The sequence below is a fragment of the Triticum aestivum genome, chromosome 4A, assembly GCF_018294505.1.
Source record: "Triticum aestivum cultivar Chinese Spring chromosome 4A, IWGSC CS RefSeq v2.1, whole genome shotgun sequence".
In the NCBI taxonomy this organism is placed as follows: domain Eukaryota; kingdom Viridiplantae; phylum Streptophyta; class Magnoliopsida; order Poales; family Poaceae; genus Triticum; species Triticum aestivum.
The window spans coordinates 568,924,150-568,936,284 of record NC_057803.1 but is presented as its reverse complement, the minus strand read 5'-3'; the positions used below and the strand labels follow the sequence as shown (position 1 = coordinate 568,936,284).

General features: G+C 41.8%; 1 long non-coding RNA gene across 1 annotated transcript; it reads right to left on the bottom strand.

Annotated features, from left to right (window-relative positions):
- Positions 1-4,210: 4,210 nt before the first annotated feature.
- Positions 4,211-11,679, bottom strand: LOC123082326 (uncharacterized). The gene is made up of 3 exons (XR_006439008.1): positions 11,669-11,679; positions 10,392-10,393; positions 4,211-4,412 (listed from the first exon to the last, which is right to left on the bottom strand). It is a non-coding gene; the product is annotated as an uncharacterized lncRNA (long non-coding RNA).
- Positions 11,680-12,135: the final 456 nt, after the last annotated feature.

The window sequence follows — 12,135 nt, the reverse complement described above, 5'->3', positions numbered from 1 at the left end:
TTAGTCCCAAAAATAGTATAAAAAGTTGCCAAAATATATGAAAGTTGAATAATATTGGCATGGAACAATCAAAAATTATAGATACGACGGAGACATATCAAGTACTTAGACTTTGACGCCACAAAACACCATAAGTTCCTTAGTGGTGAAGCCCATAATTATACATATAACTTGTTGTTTAATAAAAATTCCGTTGTGGACACCTTTTTGCTTGCGCCTGCTCTCTTTGATGTTCATAGCAAGGAAAGATATTATGTTCTTGAGAGCGAGGCCCGTGCGCATAACGCGGAGGTTGTGGCTGCTCGGCGGGCTGAGGCGGCTGCACCTAGAGCCTCCGTGAGCTATCACTCTGACCACTACACAGGCTACTAACGGCGATTACCGAGTTAGGCCAAAAGCCTAAGCTTGGGGGAGTACGTATTTCCACCGACATTACATTCATGTTTACACATTTCATTCCAGTTGTCAGTGTCCACACTTTCCATTGTGCTATCCATGCTAGATTTATTTTCTCGCTTTCTTCTTGTGTGTTTGAAAAACTTTGAGAAAATACACACACACAAAATATTTCTTGCTTCTTTTCGGTTTTTCTTTCTAGTTTGATTAATTTGTAATATTAAAAGAAAACCCAAAAATATTTCTCGATTCTTCTTCTTGCTTGTTGGGAGCTTTACCGTGTAAATAGTTTTTCTCGTATTTATTGCTTTCCTTCTTTAATTTGCTTTCTTCTAGAAAACTAAAAACTCCAAAAATATTTTAGTGTGTTTCTCTGAATTTCTTTTCCGTTTATTGAGTCATACGAAGGAGAAGACCACGATGAAATTGTTGAGTGGCTCTCATATGCATTATTGTTGATCTAACAAAGAGCCCAAATTACCCTGTCTTCTCCTTTGAATAAAATGTTTGTAGATTCCATCTTAGTCCACGACACTCTTGCACTATTATTATTTTCAAATTGTTCGGTCGTGCAAGTGAAAGGCAATGATGAGGATATTTAATGAACTGGCGGTGGTAGAGAGAAACGGGTATGAACTCAACTTGTTATGTTTCTGTAAATATGTTTAACCTAGTATCGATGATTTAGCCTATTATGATCAAACATGTTTGCAATGACAATTAGAGATTATAGTTTCTCATGCCATGCTTAAGTAGTTAGGAGTGGATAATGATTTATCTTGGGTGTCAACATTGCGTTAAAATGATTGTGATGTAGTATGATGATATGGTATCCTCCTCTGAATGTTCGAGTGGCTTGACTTGGCACGTGTTCATGCATGTAGTTGAATCAAAACCAACATAGCCTCTATGATATTTATGTTCATGGTGTTCATATCCTACTCATGCTAGTATCCAATGTTACTTATGCATAATGCATGTTCATGACCATTTTTGCTCTGTAGCCGGCCGCTTCTCAACCTATTTGCTAGCCTTCGCCTGTACTAAGTGGGAATACTACTTCTGCATCAAAATCCTGAAACCCAATTTATTCTAGATGAGTCCACCATACCTACCTATATGCAGTATTACCCTACCATTCTAAGGATTTTTGAGTCTCTCAATACTAACTAATTAGTTAGGGGAGGTGCTTACTTTTGTAGTTAAGGATCCAAAGAAACAGGTCTGGGGTATCACAAGATGAAAGCGGAATGCACCAAGCTCCTCCTTCATTGCGTCTTTCTTTCCACCGGGGATCCAGCTTTGCAGCCTTCCAATCCTTTGGAGTAGACATTGATTGTAGAGATGCAATGAATGCTTTGTGTGCGGGTGAGACATAAGAGTCTGAAACTCAATTTGGGGGACCTTGCAAAGCTTGACAAGTTTTTTTTATATTTATCGATCCAATCTGTCTACAGATAGGCACCTGCTGTGGCAGCAATTAATTAATCTCCGCCTGGTTGATAGGTCAGCTCGGTATAGAATCTTGTCTGGTTTCTGAAGTCGGTAAAGTCCAATCAGTAGAGTGCCAGTTAAGTTACGCGGGCAAGTCTCAATAACCAAAGTAGGAGTTGATGAGTGACTTTCTTCTTCTCTATTCCTTCTTACTGGACTGGACGGATTCCTTTCTGTAAACTGAGTTAATGGAGTCAAGCATAACTGCACACTCACATGATCTTTGCCAAGAGATAGGAGCATTCGGTGGAACCGGTGAACTACACTTGCTTCTTGATAGATGTGTGGGACAGAGGGCTCGGACTACACGCCAGTCTTTTTCACCAAGAGCTTGTTCTGAAATGGAGAAGTACTTTGGAATGATTTTATTGGGATGCTAGTGAGTTTGAATGCAACGAAAAGACCCGGAAATAACGAATAATGAGAAAATTCATTTATAGACATTTCGTGCTCATTTCCAAATTTATGCTTAGTTATTCCCATCATCCGGGTGCAAGTTTCCCTGCATGTGGCTCGTCCGTGCTTTTATCTGAGGCGCTGCCTGCAACTCTGCATTGGAGAAGAGGGCTGAACTGCAAACTTTCGTGTGTAGGAATTTTTATGGTGACCTATGAAATATGAACTCGAAAATGCCAACCTCGAGAGGAGTAGGCGATCTCACTGCGTAATGCGAAAGTGCCTGTCTGGTCGAAGTAAGAAATAGCATTAGACTCGTTAGGGACAATAGTTCCTATACTTAACTAACCTCTGTGCGCAATCACTATTTGACACATCATTCTTTCAGCTTTTCGACCTCTCTTTGCGTACCGCTAGGGATGCTTAATGCCACTTCGCCAACTGGCATTACCTGCGCTTTCGTGTCTCTCAGTGTGGTCAGCACTGGGTGTTTCCGAGCAGCGAGGCTCCGTTCTATTTAACTAACACTAACTGAAGCTAACCGGAAGCTTTCTTCTCATGCGACTCTTGGATCGAAAAGAGGCTGCTGGACTGGACCATGGCTGAAACTGCCAGGCACGGACTAAAAGCTTTTATCAGGGATTCCCTTTCCGTTGCTATCACTCGCTCTAGCCTCTCCTGGCCAGAGCTCCCTCTATCAACAACACCCTCACGCGATTGATTCCTTGGATAAACCAAAAAATGAGAAATTCTCTTATTTGTAGAAAAGTCTTCTTTTGGTTAAATCTGGAGAACCCAGTCGAAACTCTGATTCATGTTTGTGGATTTGAGCTCGGCTGCTTCTCCCCCACACTTCTTTATTTCTCCGTGCCCCTATTTAGTTAGTACTTTCGAGTTAAGAGCGAGAAAACAACGATTCGCCTGTGGGATGATCAGTGGGGTTGATGCCCTGTAATCATACATAGTTGGACTTGTGCGTGCCTTGCTTGTACAATCAGAAGCTCCGGGAGGAACCAATCCACCTACTTTGATAGCATAAAATCATTCGGGGATTTTAGTGTAAAAACACCTGCGCAGAGCTTGGAGAGCAGAGCACTCGGGTGCGATGGGTTGATTGATTCCATAGTAGGTTTCTGAGTTCATCAGGTTGCTCGTTTCGATTGGAACAAGAAGTCCGTATTGGTATTTCTTGGTATTGGTAGCAGATGTTCAGCGGTAACAAACAGTAGCTGCAAGTAGATCATCTCTCTTTCTTTCGTACAAGTAGATCATTGGGATGGGCAAACTAGGAAGGCACAGAAAAGAAGGCAGTTGCGAAGGCGAGCAAGGTATTTTTGAATTTCCTCGTGCTGCGGAACACAGAAAATCCGCCTTCCTTGGAAAAAAAATCCTGACTCCGAAGTATCAAAGGAGACTTGGGTGGTGCCTTCTGAAGAGCCCTTCATTATGCGACTCAGATAGGCTAGGATTCGTGTCTCAGCCGGAAGGGGTCATAATTCCTTTCCTATCTTTCTTCTTTTTCTCAAGGACCTGTAAGAAGAAGCAAATCCCTTTCTTGAATGGCCGAGGAAGAGGTTTTCAGCAACCAAGGAAGTGGGCTACTTTGGATCAAGCAAATGCCACTTGGGAGGATGTCGACTTCATCAAAGGTCTCTTTCCGGAGTTCTATACAGCTCCTATTCGTGGTTGGTGCCCTAATTCCAACACTTGACAATGCTTTGGGGGAATCAATCGATCAGAAGAACAAGAACAAGAAGGCACTGTACTTTTAATAGGCCCTACTTCCGAGACCTCTATCTCTATTTATTTTCATTCTTCCCTTTGGTCAGATACTAGAATATAGTATTTTTATTGGACATCCTCCTCACTATTGAAATTAGGGAAAACCGGATCAGTAAACTATTGCATCTAAGGGAACAGAGCAGCAGGACTCGAGGAAGAAGCCCCGGCTAACTCCGTGCCAGCAGCCGCGGTAAGACGGGGGGGGCAAGTGTTCTTCGGAATGACTGGGCGTAAAGGGCACGTAGGCGGTGAATCGGGTTGAAAGTGAAAGTCGCCAAAAAGTGGCGGAATGCTCTCGAAACCAATTCACTTGAGTGAGACAGAGGAGAGTGGAATTTCGTGGGCTCGAAAGCCGGGGACTCTCCTGGCAAAGAATCTGAACGAACTGAGTTCTTTTCTGAGAAGTTATCCTTCTTCTATTGCTACTTTCAGAGAGAGAGAATAGGTAAATTTGCATGTGTCACCTCTTAAAACTTCAAATAAATATCCTTTTGTGTGACTGGATTGTTCATAAAGTGACTGGAGGTAGTCAGTATCTTCCATGCTAAGCGGGTTATTCTCATGATGAGTGTTTATTCACTTGTACTTGCACGAGAGGGGCGATAATAGGGATTCCTAGTCCCGAAATCAAATTGCAAATAATTAAACAAAACTCCCCCGGGACTGATGTTGGTATGGATGGTACCCGTGGATTCGGTTAGCCATGGAGTGTGTTTGTTGGTGGAGGGTGAGTAAACCTTTATTTTTTTATTGCTTGGGAACCGCCACTAATGTGTTTAGCATGGAAGATACCGATAACTCATGGTCACGAAGTAAACAAGAAGGATGCATTTCTCAAAATTTCATTTACCTCTGTTTAAAAATGTGAGCTCTTGCACCACTGCAAATCACTGCTTCCCTCTGTGAAGGGACTATCTATTTACTTTTATGTTGTGTCATCACCTTCTCAAATAAGTGCTAGATCCTGAGAGCACTATTGTCATCCTCATGCATTGTGTGTAGCTAATGTTGGGTGCATCATGACTGGATCTTTTCTACCATGAATTACAATGTTTAGTCGCTGCTTGAACGTTGGGGGTGCTCTGCATTTATGTTTCGCGGTCTCAGAAAGGGCTAGCGAGATACAACTATTTTCATATTATATCATGGTTGTTTTGACAGAGTGTTTTTTTATCAGAAATAGTAGGAGTACCTCCCACTATGTTATATATATTAATATAGGTTAGTGAAACTATACATTGTAGTTACAAACCATCCTCCTTTGGGGGATGGGAAGCAGGTACTAGTTTACAGGGATGCAAGTATTATTGAAATGTATTGTTTGTGCTCCTCTCTAACCCTATGGGTGAGCAGTGAAAAATCAGCCTTAAGTCTACTTAACCAGGAGGTTTTAGATGGTATGATCTTTCTAAAGTGTTTGTTGTTGCGCTCCTTCCATATACTCCAGGCCGCCAGCAAAAATAGTTCCATAAAGAGTGGCCTATTCCAGTCTTGTTTTGCTTTGGAGATGTTGTCCAGTCTTGTGTTGCCCTGAGACCAGGAGAGGCCAAGGTGAGACCAGCAATCAGAGTTGAAGTGGCACTCGAAGAAGAGATGTTCCAACGTCTCCTCAATTGGTAAACCACAAAGAATGTAGTCATGATCATCTCCAATATTGTAATTCCTTTGGTTTAGCATATTCCTGGTGTTGAGGCGGTCAGAAAGTAGCAGCCACCCGAAGACTTTTATTTTCATGGTTGACTTAGATTTCCAAATCCATCCAAAAGATTCATGTGCTTGAATTTCTCTGAAGTAGAATGTATAGTATTGTTTTGCAGAGAAGAGATTGGTGTTCCAAACGTATGTCCACTTGTCAATCTCATTGGAGAGTTGAACCTCCGAAACTTCCAGCTGAAGCTGTCTCATTTCTTCATATGCTTGTGGTGAGAGTGGTAAATGAAATGCCTCTTGTAGGGTGGTGATGCCCAAGAATTGTTGGACAGACAAATCCTCATTTTTGGCATATGAGAGTGCTCGAGGATATGAGTCAGCAAGTATGTCCTCTCTCCACATGTCTTTCCAAAAGAGTACGTTTTCACCATTCCCCACAGTCACCTTAGAGATACCCCGGTAAGTTGGTATTAGCTTGATCACATCTCTCCACCAAAACGATCCACATAGGTCAGATGCATGTGGGATTTGGTCAATGTAGTAAGCATCCCAAATCAATTGCACCCACGGTGTGTCCCACTTATTATAGAACTTGTGAAGGTATTTAAGCAGTAGGGCATCGCCTTGAACACGCAGATTTAATACGCCCAAGCCACCACTAGTCTTGGGCCGATACACCATTTCCCAGGAGGCAAGGGAGTTAATTTTGTCGCCATGGTCCGTTTTTTTAATCCACAAGCATTTTCTTCTTATTTTGTCCAGTAATTCAATGATCTTTGTCGGCAGTCTTAAAGTACAGATGGCAAATATAATGAGCGATGTAATGACCGAGTTTAGAAGTGATAGTTTGCCACCATAAGAAACCATGTTGAGGGTGGCAGATAACCGTCGCTCAAGGGAGCAAACAAGGGGCATAAGCTCTTGGACAAAGGGTTTAGTAGTGCCAAGTGGCAGTCCAAGGTAGGTGAATGGCATTTTCCCCACGACACATCCGAAGGTGTTGGCAATCTCCTCACTTTTTTCTGCTCCACAATTGATTGGGATAAGAGTAGACTTGTGGAAGTTTATTCTTAGTCCAACTGAGGAGGCATAGTCGGTTAATATGGTCTTGACAATCTGAGCTTGTTGCATGCATGCTGGAATGACCAATATAGTGTCATCGGCGTACTGGATCATAGGATACTCTTTTTGGTTTGTTGAATGAAATGGTAGGCGTATAAGATTGCGCTGGAAAGCATCATTGATGGCTGCTTGAAGAAGATCGGCCGCAAGTACAAAAATTAGTGGAGAGGGGGGGTCGCCCTGCCGAACTCCACATTGACAAAGAAATTGCCGACCAGGTGTTCCATTTAATAACACTGATGATTTACCTCAGGAGAATATGCATCGAACCCAACTTATCCATTTATCATTAAACCCCATGCTTTTCATAATGTCAATCATGGCCTCGTGCTCAATCGTGTCAAATGCTTTTGCAAAGTCTAGTTTTAGGAGCAGAATTTCCTGCTTGGATTGTTGGCATTGATATATGTATTCGTATGCCCACGCAAGGCAATCTTGAATAGTTCTCCCCTTGAGAAATCCATACTGGTTACGGTGCACGATCTTGAGTATGACTTTTTGTAATCTATTGGCCAGGATCTTCGTGATAACCTTAAGACAACAGTTTAAGAGCGTGATTGGTCTATAATCATTTATCGTTTCGGGAGAGCTGATCTTTGGGATGAGTGTGATGAACCCATCATTAATGCTCTCAAGTGAAAGATTTCCCTCGTGAAATTGATGGCAGAGCTTGTAGAAGTCCTCCTTAATTATTGGCCAACATTTCTTGAGAAACACACCCATGAAACCATCCGGGCCAAGTGCTCTATCCGCGGGCATCTCTCTAATTACATTGTCAATCTCGACGTTTGAAAAGGGGACAGTGAGAACATCCAAGTCATGGCACTTCTTGATGATTCTACATAGATCAAATTTCATGTCATGTCCAGATGAAGAACCCATTCTTTCTTTGAAAGTTTGGAAGATGGTTGATTCTTTCCCTGTGTGATCTTCAACAACAATCCCATCAGTAGTAGTTAGGGATGCAATATTGTTCTTTCGGTACCTTTCCGAAGCCATTGCCTGGAAATTTTTTGATGGTTCGTCCCCAAATTTAACCCACCATATGGTGCACCGTTTTTCCAATAGAGTTGCTGGTATCTGAGCAACCGGAGAATATGGTTTTTGAGTATTTTTCTAAAGTTATTCTCCGGGACAGTTAATGAACGTTTATTTTCCAATTCATCGATCTCGCAAAGAGCTTTATTAGAATTCTCAATTGCCACAGAGAGTTTGGAAATTCCTTTGCTCCATTGTTTAAGATCTCTGCGTAGAGTTTTAAGTTTACGGCAAAGATTTGTGGCAGCATTTGTGGACGAGACATTTTTGGCCCAAGACTTTGCAACCACATCCATAAAACCAGGGTGTTGGACCCAATATGTTTTACAGCGAAATAGTTTGGATCTAGGGATGGCAGTTTCAATATTAACCACACAAGGTATATGATCAGAAACAGGTTTACCTAGTGGTTTTACCATGGTTTTAGTGTAAGATGTAGTCCAGTTTGTGCTTGTGAAGAACCAATCGAGTTGTTCAAGAAGAGGATCTTGTTGCATGTTGCTCCAGGTGAACATGCGGCCTTTTATTGGAAGTTCAATTAGGCATTGTGATTTGATTAAGTCATTGAATGTATTCATGTCAGCCATTGAACCACCTGGTTTGTTTCTGTTTTCAGGTGCACGAATAAAATTGAAATCACCCACAAAAAGCCAATCCTCATTTGCTGGAATATCCAAAGCTCCTAACCAATTTATGAAGTTAACTCGATGTTCCCCTTGGCAAGGCCCATAGATGTTAACGAGCGTCCAGCATTGTGCTGATTGTGTGGAACAAAAGCGAATAACTAGAGCAAAGTCTTCAGTAAACAGAACATCTGCTGTGAATATGGAACTGTTCCAAATCGTGGCAATACCACCCGATGCTCCACGAGAAGGTACATAAGCAAATTGATCAAATCTACGAGGGCAAATGGATTTAACGAAAGATAATTCAAAAGTTGACTTCTTTGTTTCTTGTAAACAGACAACAGCACATCCACTAGAGACAATAGCATTCGAAAGAGCTAGCTGTTTGTCGTCTGAATTTAAACCTCGAACGTTTGACAGAGTGTTGCCGTTTGAGATATCTTATTATTGCTCGCTAGTTCATTATGTCATTAATATGAGTTAATATAATTTTTAAGAGTTATTGTCGACATAATTAGTCATGATCTTGGCTAAAAACTTGGGTGCTACTTAAGCTTATTTATGTAAACAAGAGCAAAAGAGTTCGTAAAAGTTTTTCTTTTTCACTTTCAGTTTATCAACTGAATTGCTTGAGGACAAGCAAATGTTTAAACTTGGGGGAGTTGATACGTCTCCATCATATCTACTTTTCCTAACGCCTTTCCTCTTGTTTTGGACTCTAATTTGCATGATTTGAATGAAACTAATCCAGACTGATGTTGTTTTCAGCAGAACTACCATGGTGTTGTTTTTGTGCAGAAATGATTGGAACGAAATTTTGTGAGGATTTTTTATATAAGAAAATAGAATCACTGGAGCCATGAACCACCGGAGGGGGGGCCCTGGGTGAGCACAACCCACCAGGGCGCCCCCACCCTCCTGGCGCGCTCAGGTGGGTTGTGCCCGCCTGGTGGCCCCGCAGACCCTGAATCCAACTCCATAAACACCTAATCTTCTAGAATAAATCAAGGAGAAAGAATTATCGCGTTTTGCGAGACAGAGCCGTCGCCACCTCCCATTCTTCATCGGGAGGCCAGATTTGGAGTCCATTTGGGGCTCCAGAGAGGGGGATATTCGATCTTCGTCATCACTAACCCTTCTCCATCGCTGATTCCATGATGCTTCCCACCGGGAGTGAGTAATTCCTTCGTAGGCTCGTTGGTCGGTGAGGAGTTGGATGAGATTCATCATGTAGTCGAGTTAGTTTTGTTAGGGCTTGATCCCTAGTATCCACTATGTTCTGAGATTGATGTTGATATGACTTTGCCATGCTTAATGCTTGTCACTTTGGGCCCGGGTGCCATAATTTCATATCTGAACCGTCTATGTTATCACCATTATATCTATGTTCTGGATCTGATCTTGTAAGTTATATTCACCTATTATGTGTTATGATCCGTAAACCCCAGAGTGACAGTAGTTGGGATACTTTCCGGTGATGATCGTAGTTTGAGGAGTTCATGTATTCACTATGTGTTAATGCTTTGTTCCAATTCTCTATTAAAAGGAGGCCTTAATATCCCTTAGTTTCCAATTGGACCCCGCTGCCACGGGAGGGTAGGACAAAAGATGTCATGCAAGTTCTTTCCATAAGCACGTATGACTATTTACAGAATACATGTCTACATTATATTTATGAACTGAAGCTAGTGTCGCATCGACCTAGGTTATGACTATTATATTGTCAATATCATCCAACGAATCCATCGATCCTATGCCTACGAATTTCTCTTATATCATTTTTGCTAAGATACTACTGCTATTGTTACTGTTACACTTGCTACAAAATCATTGCTATCACTGTTACCGTTACTATTGTTGTTGCTACTACTATCAAAACTATCATACTACTTTGCTACTGATCAATTTGCTGCAGATAATTAATCTCCAGGTGTGGTTGAATTGACAACTCAGATGCTAATACTTGCAAATATTTTTTGGCTCCCCTTGTGTCGAATCAATAAATTTGGGTTGAATACTCTACCCTCGAAAACTGATGCAATCCCCTATACTTGTGTGTTATCAATATGCAAGCAAGATATAATACAGCCGAGACGAGCATTTGAGTTATGATGAGGAGTGAGGTAGATTCATTGTTGAAGAAAGCGAAGAAAAAGGATGCTGCCATGGCTTGCTTGTGGCTCTTTCTTCTATTGGCTAGCCTCAGGCATGATAGTTTCAAAAATTTTTGAAAAGCAAGTGCAACTTAGTCATAAGTGTTTGTAATAGCATGAAGTAAGTTGTCGGTTATAAGAGAGCATAAAAAGAGTGTACCTTTCACATGATGGGTCAGTGAGGAAATGGGAACAACGGCTTAAGCCATTAGGTGTTCGCGCTTTCTGGAGGTGGAAGATTTACGTTCTTCCTATTAGACCCAAAACCGACCGATCTAGCCATGAGCAGGTTGAAGAGATCTTTAATAGGCCTTGGAGGACCGAACCCACGCATGTGGCAAAAAAGGGGGTGACTTGTGGTAGGGGCGAAAGGCCAACCAAAGACAACAGGGGCAAAAGCTCCCCAAAAATCCAAACCTTCAACTTGGGTGAAGCCTTGTGCCACTAACCTTGCATTGTTTATAATTACGTGTTCATGCTAGTCTTGCTTGTTCTTGAATACCCATTTGGTCCTATGACATTATAATATCCTCACAGGCCTCACCACAAGAGATCAAACCTTGTTGTAGGTATAGTTGTTGAGTTCTTCATGTATATCATCTAACTAATACAGATCTTCTAAAACTTCCTACCTTGAGGGGTTTAATACAAGAGTCAAACAAGTGATGTTCACCAAAGTTTGCCAAACGTTTACGAGTGGTTACCCCTTTGGCAATGCTTTCAAGAATGTTGTAGGTGAGGCGATCTAGAGTTTTCAACTTGGATGCCACTTTGTGTTGGTTCAAAGCAAGTGCTTCGTCATTGTGTTGAGAATGTTGTGGCGTTGCTTGAGCTTGATCCTAAGAACGAAGGCCCCAATATATGGTGAATCATCACTTGGTTGAGCTTGCCATTGATCTTACTCGAGATCATGATGGGCTTGTTCTTGTTATTGGATTAGCACTTTCTTCCCTCGTACGCGGCTCAAGAAAAATGACTTGGATCAGTGCTATTTTTTTGTACATCGGCTACGGGGTGAACCGACCATCTTGTAATCCTAACACCGACCAATCAAAACCAGATGTTCAAAATCTCACCATACCAACAGGTCCCATCACAGAAACAATTGGCCACAATTGATTCTGAGTGCTCCAATCCTAGAAAGCTTTGAAGTTAAAGGATTATGTGGACAACTAAGTAGGCCATTCATGTGGTATATTACCATTTGATCATAGATTTGTCTAAGGAGTTTGTTGGACTATTGATGCTTACTAACTAAATGTCTGCGTTGCAACGAGGAAATACATATTCTAATGAGTTAATGTTGGGGAGGAACCGCTCCGGTGCCGTCTAGTCCCTCGGGTAGCCCTAGGGTTTAGATGGCAGCGCCGTCTTCATCACACACACATGAGGAGAAGGAACTTGAGGAGATGATGGTTGAACTTGGGATCGCAGAGGAGCAATTTGATGACCTAGTTTTCGAGGATGAGATGTCGGAT